Genomic DNA, 12,923 nt, shown 5'->3' on the forward strand with positions numbered 1-12,923 from the left:
TTTTAAAATTCCAAAGAAGTTTCCAAACAAGAAGGAGTTGGATTGAACTTGAGCAACTAAGGGTGCAATCCTAACCCCTTATGTCAGTGCTTTCCAGCAATAGCATAGTGGTGCCAGTGGTACATGTGCTGCATCCTGCAGGTGGGGGTCACTCACAGAGGCCTCCTCAAAGTAAGGGAATGTTTGTTCCCTTACCTAGGAGCTGCATTGCCCTTATGTCAGTGCTTTCCAGCACTGGCATGGCGGTGCCAATGGGACATGTGCTTCATCCTGCAGTTGAGTGTCAGTCACGGAGGCCTCCTCAAAGTAAGGGAAGGTTTGTTCCCTTACCTCAGGGCTGTGTTGCCCTTATGTCAGTGCTGGAAAGCACTGACATAAGGGTTAGAATTGTGCCCTAAGTTCAATTTGGAATTAATATAAATAACCTTTCAAAAATGCATAGTAAGAGGAAATGGGAAGAGGATTTGTGAATGAATATTTCAAAAGAGTAATGGAATTACTCTTAGTAACAGCTCACTCTCATCTACACTTTCAGCAAAGTTTTCCATTTTAAAACACTTGCTAATGAAATGCAACTAGTAAATTTTGTTTGAATGTAGATTTCACACCAAGACAATGCTTACCCCATGCTCAGTGCTTGGTAATCCTCCAGTCACATTCAGAAAGGAAAGTGACAACACTTTGCTGGTGGGTGCACTCTTCACTATTGCATATTGTCATCCCACACAGATGCACACTCCATACTCATGTCTTGCTCTCTCTCTTCATGACCAAATTGAGTACATGTGATGAGACTGAATGTGAGAAAATCACTTAGTGTTATGCCACAATTTGCTTTAATCCACTGTACAATCTGAAAGCAACTGAAACTATCAAAATGTTTCATGTAGGAAAGTAAAATATATTAATATTTATGATAATTTAATATGGGAAAGTGCAAAATAACTTACTATTTTACTTCATAGAATTCCTTCACCTTCTGAAGAACACCTTCACTTGTTCCCATTATCCGGTATTTCTCCTAACATAGATGCTTTCCTATTCTTTGAAAGGCTGTGAAAAATCAGATAATTATTAGTACTAATATTGTGTTTGTGTCCCAAGGGACCTATTATCACAAGAACCACACGGGCCAACAGCACAACAGTACAGAAAAAGAGTTAAGTCTCTCAGCTATAGTTTTACAGTTTTACTACTTAGCTAGTTTTGCAACTAGCAGACACCACTTATGTAAGTGGTGAAAAGTGGTGTGCCCCAAGGATCTGTCCTGGGACCAGTGCTTTTCAACCTCTTCATAAATGACCTGGAGACAGGGTTGAGCAGTGAGGATGCAAAGTTTGCGGATGACACCAAACTTTTCCGAGTGGTGAAGACCAGAAGTGATTGTGAGGAGCTCCAGAAGGATCTCTCCAGACTGGCAGAATGGGCAGCAAAATGGCAGATGCGCTTCAATGTCAGTAAGTGTAAAGTCATGCACATTGGGGCAAAAAATCAAAACTTCACATATAGGCCGATGGGTTCTGAGCTGTCTGTGACAGATCAGGAAAGAGATCTTGGGGTGGTGGTGGACAGGTCGATGAAAGTGCCGACCCAATGTGCGGCGGCAGTGAAGAAGGCCAATTCTATGCTTGGGATCATTAGGAAGGGTATTGAGAACAAAACGGCTAATATTATAATGCCATTGTACAAATCTATGGTAAGGCCACACCTGGAGTATTGTGTCCAGTTCTGGTTGCCGCATCTCAAAAAAGACATAGTGGAAATAGAAAAGGTGCAAAAGAGAGCGACAGGGCTGGGGCACCTTCCTTATGAGGAAAGGCTACGGCGTTTGGGCCTCTTCAGCCTAGAAAAGAGACGCCTGAGGGGGGACATGATTGAGACATACAAAATTATGCAGGGGATGGACAGAGTGGATAGGGAGATGCTTTTTACACTCTCACATAATACCAGAACCAGGGGGCATCCACTAAAATTGAGTGTTGGGCAGGTTAGGACAGACAAAAGAAAATATTTCTTTACTCAGCGTGTGGTCAGTCTGTGGAACTCCTTGCCGCAGGATGTGGTGCTGGCGTCTAGCCTAGACGCCTTTAAAAGGGGATTGGACAAGTTTCTGGAGGAAAAATCCATTACGGGGTACAAGCCATGATGTGTATGTGCAACCTCCTGATTTTAGAAATGGGTTATGTCAGAATGCCAGATGCAAGGGAGGGCACCAGGATGAGGTTATCTGGTGTGCTCCCTGGGGCGTTTGGTGGGCCGCTGTGAGATACAGGAAGCTGGACTAGATGGACCTATGGCCTGATCCAGTGGGGCTGTTCTTATGTTCTTATGTTCTTATGTATGAGTGGTTCTTATGTATGAGTGAGTTATGTTCTTATGTTCTTATGTTCTTATGTATGAGTGGTTCTTATGCATGAGTGAGTCCCTGGCCTCTGAGCGGCCTGCTTGGAGGCAGGCTGTGCAGCATGGCCTTTCCCAGTTTGAAGAGACACTTTGCCAACAGTCTGAGGCTAAGAGGCAAAGAAGGAAGGCCCATAGCCAGGGAGACAGACCAGGGACAGACTGCACTTGCTCCCGGTGTGGAAGGGATTGTCACTCCCGGATTGGCCTTTTCAGCCACACTAGACGCTGTGCCAGAACCACCTTTCAGAGCGCGATACCATAGTCTTTCGAGACTGAAGGTTGCCAATACATGTATGAGTAGGGTTACCAGATACAAAGGGGCACAGAGTGCCTATACCTTTAACCATTGTACAGAAGAGGTAATTTTGGCAGGTGCAGCTTTTTAAACTTTCCATGTTGAGCTGCACCTGCCAAAATTCCCTCTTCTATACAATGGTTAAAGATGGTTAAAGATGTAGAACTATGACTAGTACAGACTCGAAGTCCTTGTACCCATCATTGGATACATCAGATGAACCCATCAGGTAGATGTTTCTCAATACAGGTCAACATATGAACAACGCTTTCTACCTCAAGAATGGCTACACAGATCTGTGCCAATAAACTGTTCAGGCTGAACAGACCTCCCTCTATTCTGTATCTGCACTGCTGATTAAGAAGAACCACATTGTGGGAGACAATAACCCACCGACTCAAATGACTTAAATGATTTCATGGTCTGCAGAGGTGCTCATTCCTTGCCTGTACCAAACACAAACCTGGCCTGGTTCCGCCCGGAGGCACAGGATTGTAAAATACTGTGTGCCTCCATCCGAAAACAGCACTTCCAGTTTTCACGGAAAACCAGAAGTGCCATTTTTTGGCATTTGAAGGCCTCGGAAGGTCTTCTAGATACTGGAGAGGATGTGGGCAGCCTCCCCGGCCCTTAAAGGCCTTCGAAGGCCTTGAAAATTGTCCTGATAAAGGCCCAACAAAATAAAAAAAATGGCAGTGGGGAAAGGGTTACGCCACCACACTCTGTAGGATGCTGCCTGAGGTATTTGCCCCCCCCCAACCTTCCTGTACATCAGTGGCCTGTTCCCTGAGAACTGCAGCTCAGCCCTACTCTTTTGTTGTGGTTGTTAACTTGATATTTTCTTGATTACCCATGCACCTCCAATAAGGCACATGAGACAAAGTCTTGGGTTTAAAGGCCTCTTTATTAATTCAACATACCTGCAACAGGGAGTCTACTAAAACTCCATGCCCACCCATGGGCATCTAACAGTGGAGAGAGACCATATCTTCCCCAGATTCAAGCCCCCAGTGTATGGGCAACTAAATAAGGGCAGATGTTAAAGACTGTATATTCCCCAAATAATGGGCAGAACCACCCAGACGCAAAGCTGCAATCTGTCAAAAGATGGCTTAAGTCAGCGGTGTTCAGACTCTTCGGGAGTTTGAAAGCCACTCTAAGTCCTTGTAGGGGCGGGGGGCAGGCAGTGGGGGCTTGGGGAAGACAGCGGCACAATCCCCAGGATCACACTGCTCAGCAGGCTGCAGGGGCTTGGGTGCACTTATCTGAGCCTCCTGCAGCCTCCCGGGGGTGCCAGGAACCCTGCGTTACCTTCTGCAGGGCTCCCTGCGGCTTCGAAAGTGAAAGTGGAGCAATCGTCAGTTCACCCACTGACCTTGCATACCTCAGAGCGCACGCCAGCCAACCAACTTCTAAGTCCCATGCCCAAATGCCTAAAGTGAGCACCAACAAGAAAAAGAAATTAAACTGCCTAAATATCTCCACATAAGACCACCAAGCCCAAAGCCCATCTGGGGTAGGGGGGAAAAAAAACTGCCAGTCAGGGCCAATCAGGTAAGCAGCCAAAAAAAATTCCCTACCCAGCTGCACAAAGGCAGCCAGCTAATCTCAGACTGAGCAGAGGAAAGGGTGGTTGAGGGTTCACTAGATGGAGCGAGTCTGAGGTAAGCAGCCAAAAAAAATTCAAACTGGCGCAAGGCTCCACCCCCTAGATCAGTGGTTCCCAACCTGGGGTACGGGTACCCCCAGGGGTTCTTGCCATGATCTTTAGGGGTATTGGAAAAAGAATTGAATAATGGTGGAAAAGGCAGGTCTGCATTAGAATGCCTTGCAGGGCTAATATGAGGGGTCAGTTTATGGAAATGGGCTGTCAAGGGGTACGCAAGCGAAAAGAAAGTTGGGAACCACTGCCCTAGATGCCAAGTCAGATGCCTTATTTTTCCCGCCTTTGCCTCACATGGCTGGTGGGGGCCTGGCAGGATCAGACACCTCAACACAAGCTCATGCCACCCAGATTCTCTCTGTTCTCTCCCCCAGGACATTTCTACTCTCCCCTCCCATTCTACCTTCTAGTCTCCCAATAATCTACGTCCTCTCCTTTCTCACGGGTACCATTACATGCCTCCTTTCCCTTGTAAGGATTCCTACTTTTCCTTCCCTCTTGCCTAGAAAATACTTACATTTAAACTTTAGCTGTGTATGTTATTGCTAAATAGATCACATTGCATTTTATTATAGATTCCCTCTACCTGTTAATGTATTGTTATCCCCACAATAAGTGTTATGTATTGCTATACCTTACCTTCCTTAAGATCTTAGGGAATGGGCAGGTTCCTATGAAGAAAGATACCTTAGACTCAAGCCACTTGGTGTTTTAAAAGACATAACTAACACTCTGAATCTCACCCAGAAATGCAGCCTTAGACTTAAAGCCCAGTTCTATCCTTTCCCCCTCTATAGCATATAGTTGCACTGCATTCTATGGTGGTGGTGGGGGGGTAATTAAAAGAAATATTTTCCCTTACCCCTCCATAATCACCCCTCTCAATCACCAATGGATCTCTTAGAATCTGTGCCTTCTCTTTAGTTGGTGCAAATCCAAGGAAAAAATGAGGGTCATGTCAGGAAGTTCTGGCAGGAAAGCATCTAGTACATTCATGCTGGATGAAACCCCCTCCCATCTCCAACATGACCTTTCCTGATGTCCCCACCCCATTGACTTGCCCATGTTGGCGGGACTTCTTCTTGCCACTGCCATGTGTGGGGTCCTCTACCATCCATGAATGTGGCCTGAAAGCTATACACACTCCTAGAACAGGGTCTCTGATGCTGTGAAGTATTCTCCACCAACCTGTCTTCACTGTTCACTTCCTTCTCCCACTCCTCCTTAGTAGTGGAAGGAATGGGAGAGAGATTGGATAACATCAGAAGAAAAGGCAACATGGAGTAAAGACATTATGACTGTAAGTATATATCTAGGAAGTTAATACGGGGACAAATGATGACTGTGAGATATGTCATTCACTTTGGTAAACCAAGGGTTCTCAAACTTGTGGGTCATGATATACCAGCCTGAGAAGCTCAGTCTCTAGTCCCTTAAGGGGCAGGGAAGAGGGGAAGGTAGCAATATGATCCCCAGGATTGCACTGCTGCCAGGGACAAAGGGAGTTTCACTTAACAACAACCTTTAGGAGCCTGCGAACCACTCAGACAAAAACTGGAATTGTTGTGGACCACATGCAACCCCCTCAATGCCACTTCCATGCGTACAAAACGTATTATTAAATTTGTAATAAATTGGAGATTTATTAGAGATATATTAGATTTAGTATTTTTAGGAGAGATTTTTGGGTTGCTGCTTTTGTTGCTGGCCACAGCTGCAGGCAATCTATTCTCCACCATCGGGAAGCGTTTCCCAACCAAGCACTCCACCACGGACTACCAGAGAGGGCAGAGAACGGACTATCCAAAGCTGCAGCTGATGCTCCAGTGCTAGCTGCGGCTGTAGGTGGTCCATTCTCCACCCTCTCTGGTAGTCCATGGGGGAGTGCTTGCTCAACAAGACACCGGAAGTGATCAAAGTCTTTTTTTCTGAAACCTCATGCACCACTGCTCAGGGTTTTGTGTACCACCTGTGGTCCACCAACCATGGGTTGGGAACTGGCTTTGTAGAGCAAAAGTAGACTAAATAAGCTGTCAGCAAAAAAATGAAAATGAAAATAAATAAAAATAAAGCAGTGAAAGGCAACAAACGGGGAAAAAATTTAAAGAGCAAAGCGGGGGGGAGATAGAACAGTGCTTAGAAAATGGCTAAAGGACACCAAGGTAGGAGGAGGGGGGAGGTGAAAACACCTTCAAAAGGCAGCTAATGAGCAAGAAATCTCCTTAAAGAGCCAACCAGTGCACAGATGTTCACCTCACAACTCCTGAAGAAAAGGAAGCCAAACACTTGAAAGGAAAACCCTGCAGCAACGAAAAAGTGAAGGTACCTAATCAGCAGGCTCAGTAGCTCACAGGTTGCCCAGCAGAGCTGAACTGAGGGCAGGCAGCATGCTACCCCACAGCACACAGCCTGCCCACCCCCAAAGTCAGGTTTTTCCCACCTCTGCCAAGCATGCAGGAGGGGTCAGGGCAAAAAGCTGTGAAATGTGATCACACATTACAGGTGTTCTAGAACAACAGAACACAGTTCCACTGTCCGAAACCCCTCCATGTGCCTGCCCGATTGTGTTCACCCCCCACACACAATACGATGCAGTGCAAGATCCATCAGTCCTGTTGCATCATGTAGGCTGGTGGGAGATAAGACTAGGCCATAAGTTAATTCCCCAATGCAGAGACATTTCTTAAACATGTATCATTCAAATAAGTTTACTTTTAAATGATAGATAGAGGATGATAGATAGATAACTCTCCTCGGAAGAGCAATTCTTTACCATGCAATTATCACAAATCACTGCCACTAAGTCATGAAAACTCAATGGAAAAGTTCAGGCACCTTGCAAAATTCACAAAAACAACACCTCCTGTGAAATGTAGACAGCTGGTGAAGCACATTCTCTCTCTAGAAGTACCCCACTCAAGACAATAAGGGGCAGTGTGAGTTGGAGCATATCATTTAAGACAGGTAGATTTCTATTCAATACTTGTGGGTTAGTAAAAGTTTTAACTGCTGCAAGATTTGAAGTTAATTTGTAGCTTTTTTCACAAATATTGTCTTTGGTAATATCCATGTGGAGTGTGACTGACATGGTGAAGGCGCCCCAGTGTGTCAGGGGCCAAGGCTTCCTCGCTCTCAGGCTGATTCAATTTCTGCTCACTTTCCTGCTGCAGTTGCCTTCTGGTGTTGGCAAGATTTGCAAACCTCGACAGGTTTTGTGGACATGTGCTGATGACACTGAAATTAGCTCTGCAAATGGTCTCCATCTGGGTGAATTTGCCTCTCTGCAGTATTTAGTATTGAGAGAGATTCCCTTCAGTGACAGACCAAATTGGTCATTTGATTATTAGTAAGTAGTTGGTCTAGGAGCCCTCATTTCTTTGATAATTGTACTCAGGGGAAAAATTTAGTTCTCTCTCATTATAGTTACTAGTGATGTACTATCTGTCTGTCTGTGCATGAAAGTGATGTCATTAGGGAGGAAGTGGTGTCATTAAACTGGTCATAACCAGAAATAAGCACTTTTTCTCACTTAGGAACTCATTAGCTGCAAATGACAGAACAGAAAATACACAAATCTTAATCATATTTCAAGATGTGGTAGAGCCCAATTATCATGCGAGCCACCCTTTCAACAGTGACACCTCAGCATTGCTCAGCTGCTGAGAGCCCAAGGGCCAGGTAAAAAGCTTTTGTGGGCCACATTTGGCCCCCAGGCCTAATGTTTGACACCCCTATGCTAGATCTTATTTTAGACTGTGGGTCTTTAGTACTGTGGGTCTTATCTTATAGTACTCTGGGTGATTGTACAGGTGAGAAAATCTGAAAAAGGGCAAACATAGTCAAACTGCATCCTTTTGTTCAGTAACATTTCTACCCTTTAACATTTCTACCCATTTCTACCTTTTATCATAAAGTTCATAAATGGGATCGGGGCAACACAAACCACCACATTCTGAGATTATTCATATGAAAGTGAAAAAAATGCACACATTTCATTTATTTGTTCCATGTATAAAGTTGAATGCAAGCAGTTTTAGAAAGTGTTTTGAATACTTACAATTTGGCTCTTTAGAACCCAGGCAAGATGCTCTGAGCCCAATACTATACTTACAGGTGCGCCATTTCTGCTGGCAATGACTGCCATGAAACATTAAGTATCAGTTGTAAAAGGCACTCCAGCAACATGCCATCCAGCACCCTGCTGGGCACACTGGCAGGAAGGGGGACACCTGCGTTGTTGGCTCTCCTGATGCCCACCAGAGCAGATAAGTCAGCAGGAGAGGCAGAAGGGGTAGGAGAGGATGGAATGGTGCTGGGAGGAGCAAAGCCCGGTAGGGCGGAAGGCAGGGGATGGGTGAATTTGGTCCAGGAAGGGGGCATGTTCGGCAACATCAGCCACAAAATCCTAACCCCTTCCTGGACCTGATCCTACTGCACAGGTCCACTTGTCCCTGCACCATCTATTCAGCTTGTGCTGATCCCAGTAGAGTCCCCTGCAACTTGGAAGCTTAACCACGAGTAAGGGAATGATTGTTCCCTTGACCTTTCCCCCATTACATGATGCGGGAAGGAGCAGGATTGGACTGTCAGGCTATCTAGTGAGCATCGTCACTTGTGGCAGATGTGAATTTAAACATCCCATGTCTCATCCCAATCACAAATCTCTGCAGTACGCTGGCTTCCATCACACTTCTCACATTTTGTCAATGAGAGGCTAGGTGGCCACAAAGAAATCTGGCTCCTGCACAACCTCTTGTTCTTACAAAGCGACCTGGGTTGAATTGAAAAGTAGCCATAGAATTGACTGTGTATGATATTTTATTAGTTTTTAAAGTTTGCAAAGTATTACTTGCACAATTACTTGAAATTTCAAAGAAATTTGACCAGTAAATCCCAAGTCTAAAAAAAAGAGCATTTTAAAACAAAAGCTTACATAAATTTATAAAACAAAATAGTTTAACTCATCCTCCTCTTCCTCCTCAACTTTTGAGGATAAAATTCTATAATGAAGATGAGATCTTTGATATTACACAGAATGCCTCCAACACCTTATAATGGCAAAATAAGGGAGATTTTTATCATCTCTAAAAATATGTTGCCTTTCCTCCTTAGATCAATTACAACTCTTTTGATCCTGTATTGAGTGAAAAAACACAGTTCCCTTTGCTCTACCAGATGGTCCCAAATGAAGTTGCTCAGCATGCTAGGATTGTTCACCTCCTTAAGCACTTTGGATGGACATGGATTGGTGTCATTGTTGCAGACAATGACAGTGGAGAAGTCTTCCTGCGGACCCTTCCATCTAGGCTCCTGGAGAACAACATTTGTGTGGAGATTACAGAAATTATTCCAACATTAAAGACATACGGGAGTCCAACAAAATGTGTTCTTCGTGCAATCGAAAGAATACATTCTACTCTATCAAGGGCCAAAAGCAATGTGATTCTTGTTAGCAGGGATCAACAACCAATGGAGGCTTTACGCAAAGTTCTAATCCTCAGTGAATATGCCATGAAGAAACCAATAGAAAAGGTTTGGATAGTAACAGCTCGGTGGGATTTTGCAACTGTAGATCAACAGGCTCACTTCACACCCAAATCCTTCAATGGCACCTTGTCCTTCATACTCCACACAAAGAAGTTGCCAGGATATGCAGATTTCCTGAAGACAATCAATCCTCACCAGTCACAGTTTTATGGAATTCAGTCGTTTTGGTCTTTGGGCAGGAGGTCTGGTCTAGAGGGTAGAGCCTCCGACTGCCTGAAGATAACATCCACAAGGTCGCCAGTTCGAGGCCACCGGCACCGTGCGACCTTGAAGCAGCTGACAAGCTGAAGCCGAGCGATTCCATCTGCTCTGAACGTGGGAGAAGGAGGCCAGAATGTGAAACCAGATCAGAGTGAAACACCTGGACTGTTGTGGTTCTTGAAAGATAGAACCTTCTTTCAATTGTAAAAATCCCTACGGGGATTTAATCAGCCTGCCTATGTAAACCGCCTTGAATAAAGTCTTGAATAAAGACCAAGAAAGGCGGTATATAAATACCTGTTTATTATTATTATTATTATTAATGCATTTGAATGTGCATTTCCTCAGTACATGTTTCCTAAGGAAATTAATAAAAATTGCACTGGGAAAAAAAAGTTGTGGAGTCTCCCTGGATATGTCTTTGAAATGCAAATGTCTGGCCAGAGCTACAGAATCTATAATGCTATGCATTCTGTTGCACATGCTCTACATGCCATTTTTTTTCATCTAAGCAGAAAACCCTCAGAGAAGAAGCTACATTTAATATTCAAAATGTTCACCCTTGGCAGGTAGAATTGTCCAATCTGTCTCTGTTTTAATATGTAATATTAAATAGGATGGGATAGGATTGGTCCAAGAATCCAGCCAGCAGAATATGTTTGTGTCAATATTATTTTAATATGTAATATAACATTGACACAAACATATTCTGCTGGCTGGATTCTTGGACCAATCCTATCCACCCTCTCTGCTACCAGGACTCTCATTCCAGTGGTGGGGTGTGCTTTCTGGTCATCACAAAGAGCCTTCCAAAGGCACCCCCAACAAAGTGCTTCCAAAATGCTGGCAGTGAGGCCAGAGCAGCCCCACGCATAACATTGGCTCCTTGGAATCCAGCTGATGAAGACAGGTTCATGCAGGGTCAGGTGGGAAGCAGTTAGGGGGTGGAATGGGGAGGTGACTGGGATGATGATGAGGGCATATCATGCTCAGGAAGGGGACAGGATATGTGGCAGTGGTGCCCACCAGATCCTCACCACCTTTCTGAGCCTGATCCAGATTCATGAGTCTTTGCAGACTTGTGCCAGCAATATTGCTGGCAGAAATCTGAGATGGCCCATGTGGGCAGTGGGGGTTTACCCTAAGGAACGGGAACAAATGTTCCTTTCCCCTGAAGAAGCTTCCATAGGCCAAAATTCCCCTGCAGGATGCAGCAGGAGTGATGCTTTTGCCACTGAATTGCCACATAGGGAATTAGGGTTTGGCTCTCCCTTAGTCACTTTGTTGCAGTGTAGAAGTCCTTGGGACTTACTTGGATCCATTTATGAATGTTTGCTGTAGCTGGAAATATAATGTCTGAATAGCCCTCCTGTGAGTCTGTGACAATGTAGTCATCCAAGAGGCATTTTGGTACTTTGGAGTGCTTCAGATGCTATTGAGTCCACCAGTCATTCTTTCAATTTCTTGGGGGTTTTCCACAAAATCATTTGAAGGCAGTAATTCATCTGAATTGCCTCTCTGCACTCACAGCTGATAGTATTCAGAGCAGCACACTCATCACCTGGTGGTTTAGATGATATGTGCCGCCCCATATGATTAACCCATTTCTGCCCAGTGCATAGGTGTACACATTTGATCCCTGTTGTGTATATGCAATGTTGGGCAGAAATGGATTAAGTGGAGAAAGTCCCAACGTTCTGTACAAACTACATTACCAGAATTTAACCTGAATACTGAGGTTTTAGTTTAGAAAAAAAACAGCTCATACATTAACATTTTTTACCTGCTATTACTTGTAACCCGTAATGAACTTTTCCTACAAATTTGTCCAATCCCCTCTTAATGGCATCTAGGCAAGTTGTCATCACTGCTTCCTGTGGCAAAGAGTTCCACAGACTAATTACATGCTGGGTAAAGAAATATTGGCAGGGAGGGGTGGCTGCAAGACCTTGCCACTGCTCATTTTCTAAAACGAGAAAATATATTTTTTTTCAAAAAAAGCCCCACCCACAGAAGTGGGTTCTAAGGCTGCAATCCCAGCCACTCTTTCCTAGGAGTAAGCCTCACTGACTCTAATGGGGCTTACTTCTGAGTAGACATGCACAGGAGCGGGCTCCAAGGCTGCAATCCCAGCCACTCTTTCCTGGGAGTAAGTCTCATCAAAGCTAATGGGGCTTACTTCTGAGTAGACATGCAGGACTTGTCTCAGCCTCTACTGTGGAGGAAAGCCTCTCCCAGCGCTCAATGGGGAGCTGTTCTCAGGAAAGGCGGGCTGCAAAGGCTCTGAGGTTTTTTTCTCGAAATGGTTGAGGAGGCGAAGCTGCAGGAGAGCACTTACGATTGGCTGGTGGTCAGCCAGTGAACTGCCCTGAGCCATTCGGGAGAAAAACACTGACCTTAGTCGAGCAGAGTGGGCAAAATTCAAAAGGAAAAGAAAATGTGGAGTGGGTGGGGCAGCAACGGGAGGGGAGGGCAGTGAGCTCAGGGGATGGAGGGAAGCAGCCCGCCCTCTCCAACACACGGAGGCTCGGAAAAAGCCTCTGTTTTATTTAAAGTGACACGCGTGGGTGGGGAGAACCTCAGCTTCAGTGCCCCTCTCTAGGCTGCCTGTCTCAGTGCCTGGGGCTTTTGCCCCATCTGCCAGTGGGCGCGCGTGCCCACAGAGAGGGCTTTGAGTGCCCCCTCTGGCACGCATGCTAGAGGTTCGCCACCACTGGTTCAGCATCTGAGTCTGGCTAAGGATTGAGGTCAGGGGACTCCCCGCCAACCCCATGTGCTGGAGGGGCAACTGAGGAGCAGTAGATGAGTAATGCC

The sequence above is a fragment of the Tiliqua scincoides genome, chromosome 5, assembly GCF_035046505.1.
Source record: "Tiliqua scincoides isolate rTilSci1 chromosome 5, rTilSci1.hap2, whole genome shotgun sequence".
Classification (NCBI taxonomy): Eukaryota; Metazoa; Chordata; class Lepidosauria; order Squamata; family Scincidae; genus Tiliqua; species Tiliqua scincoides.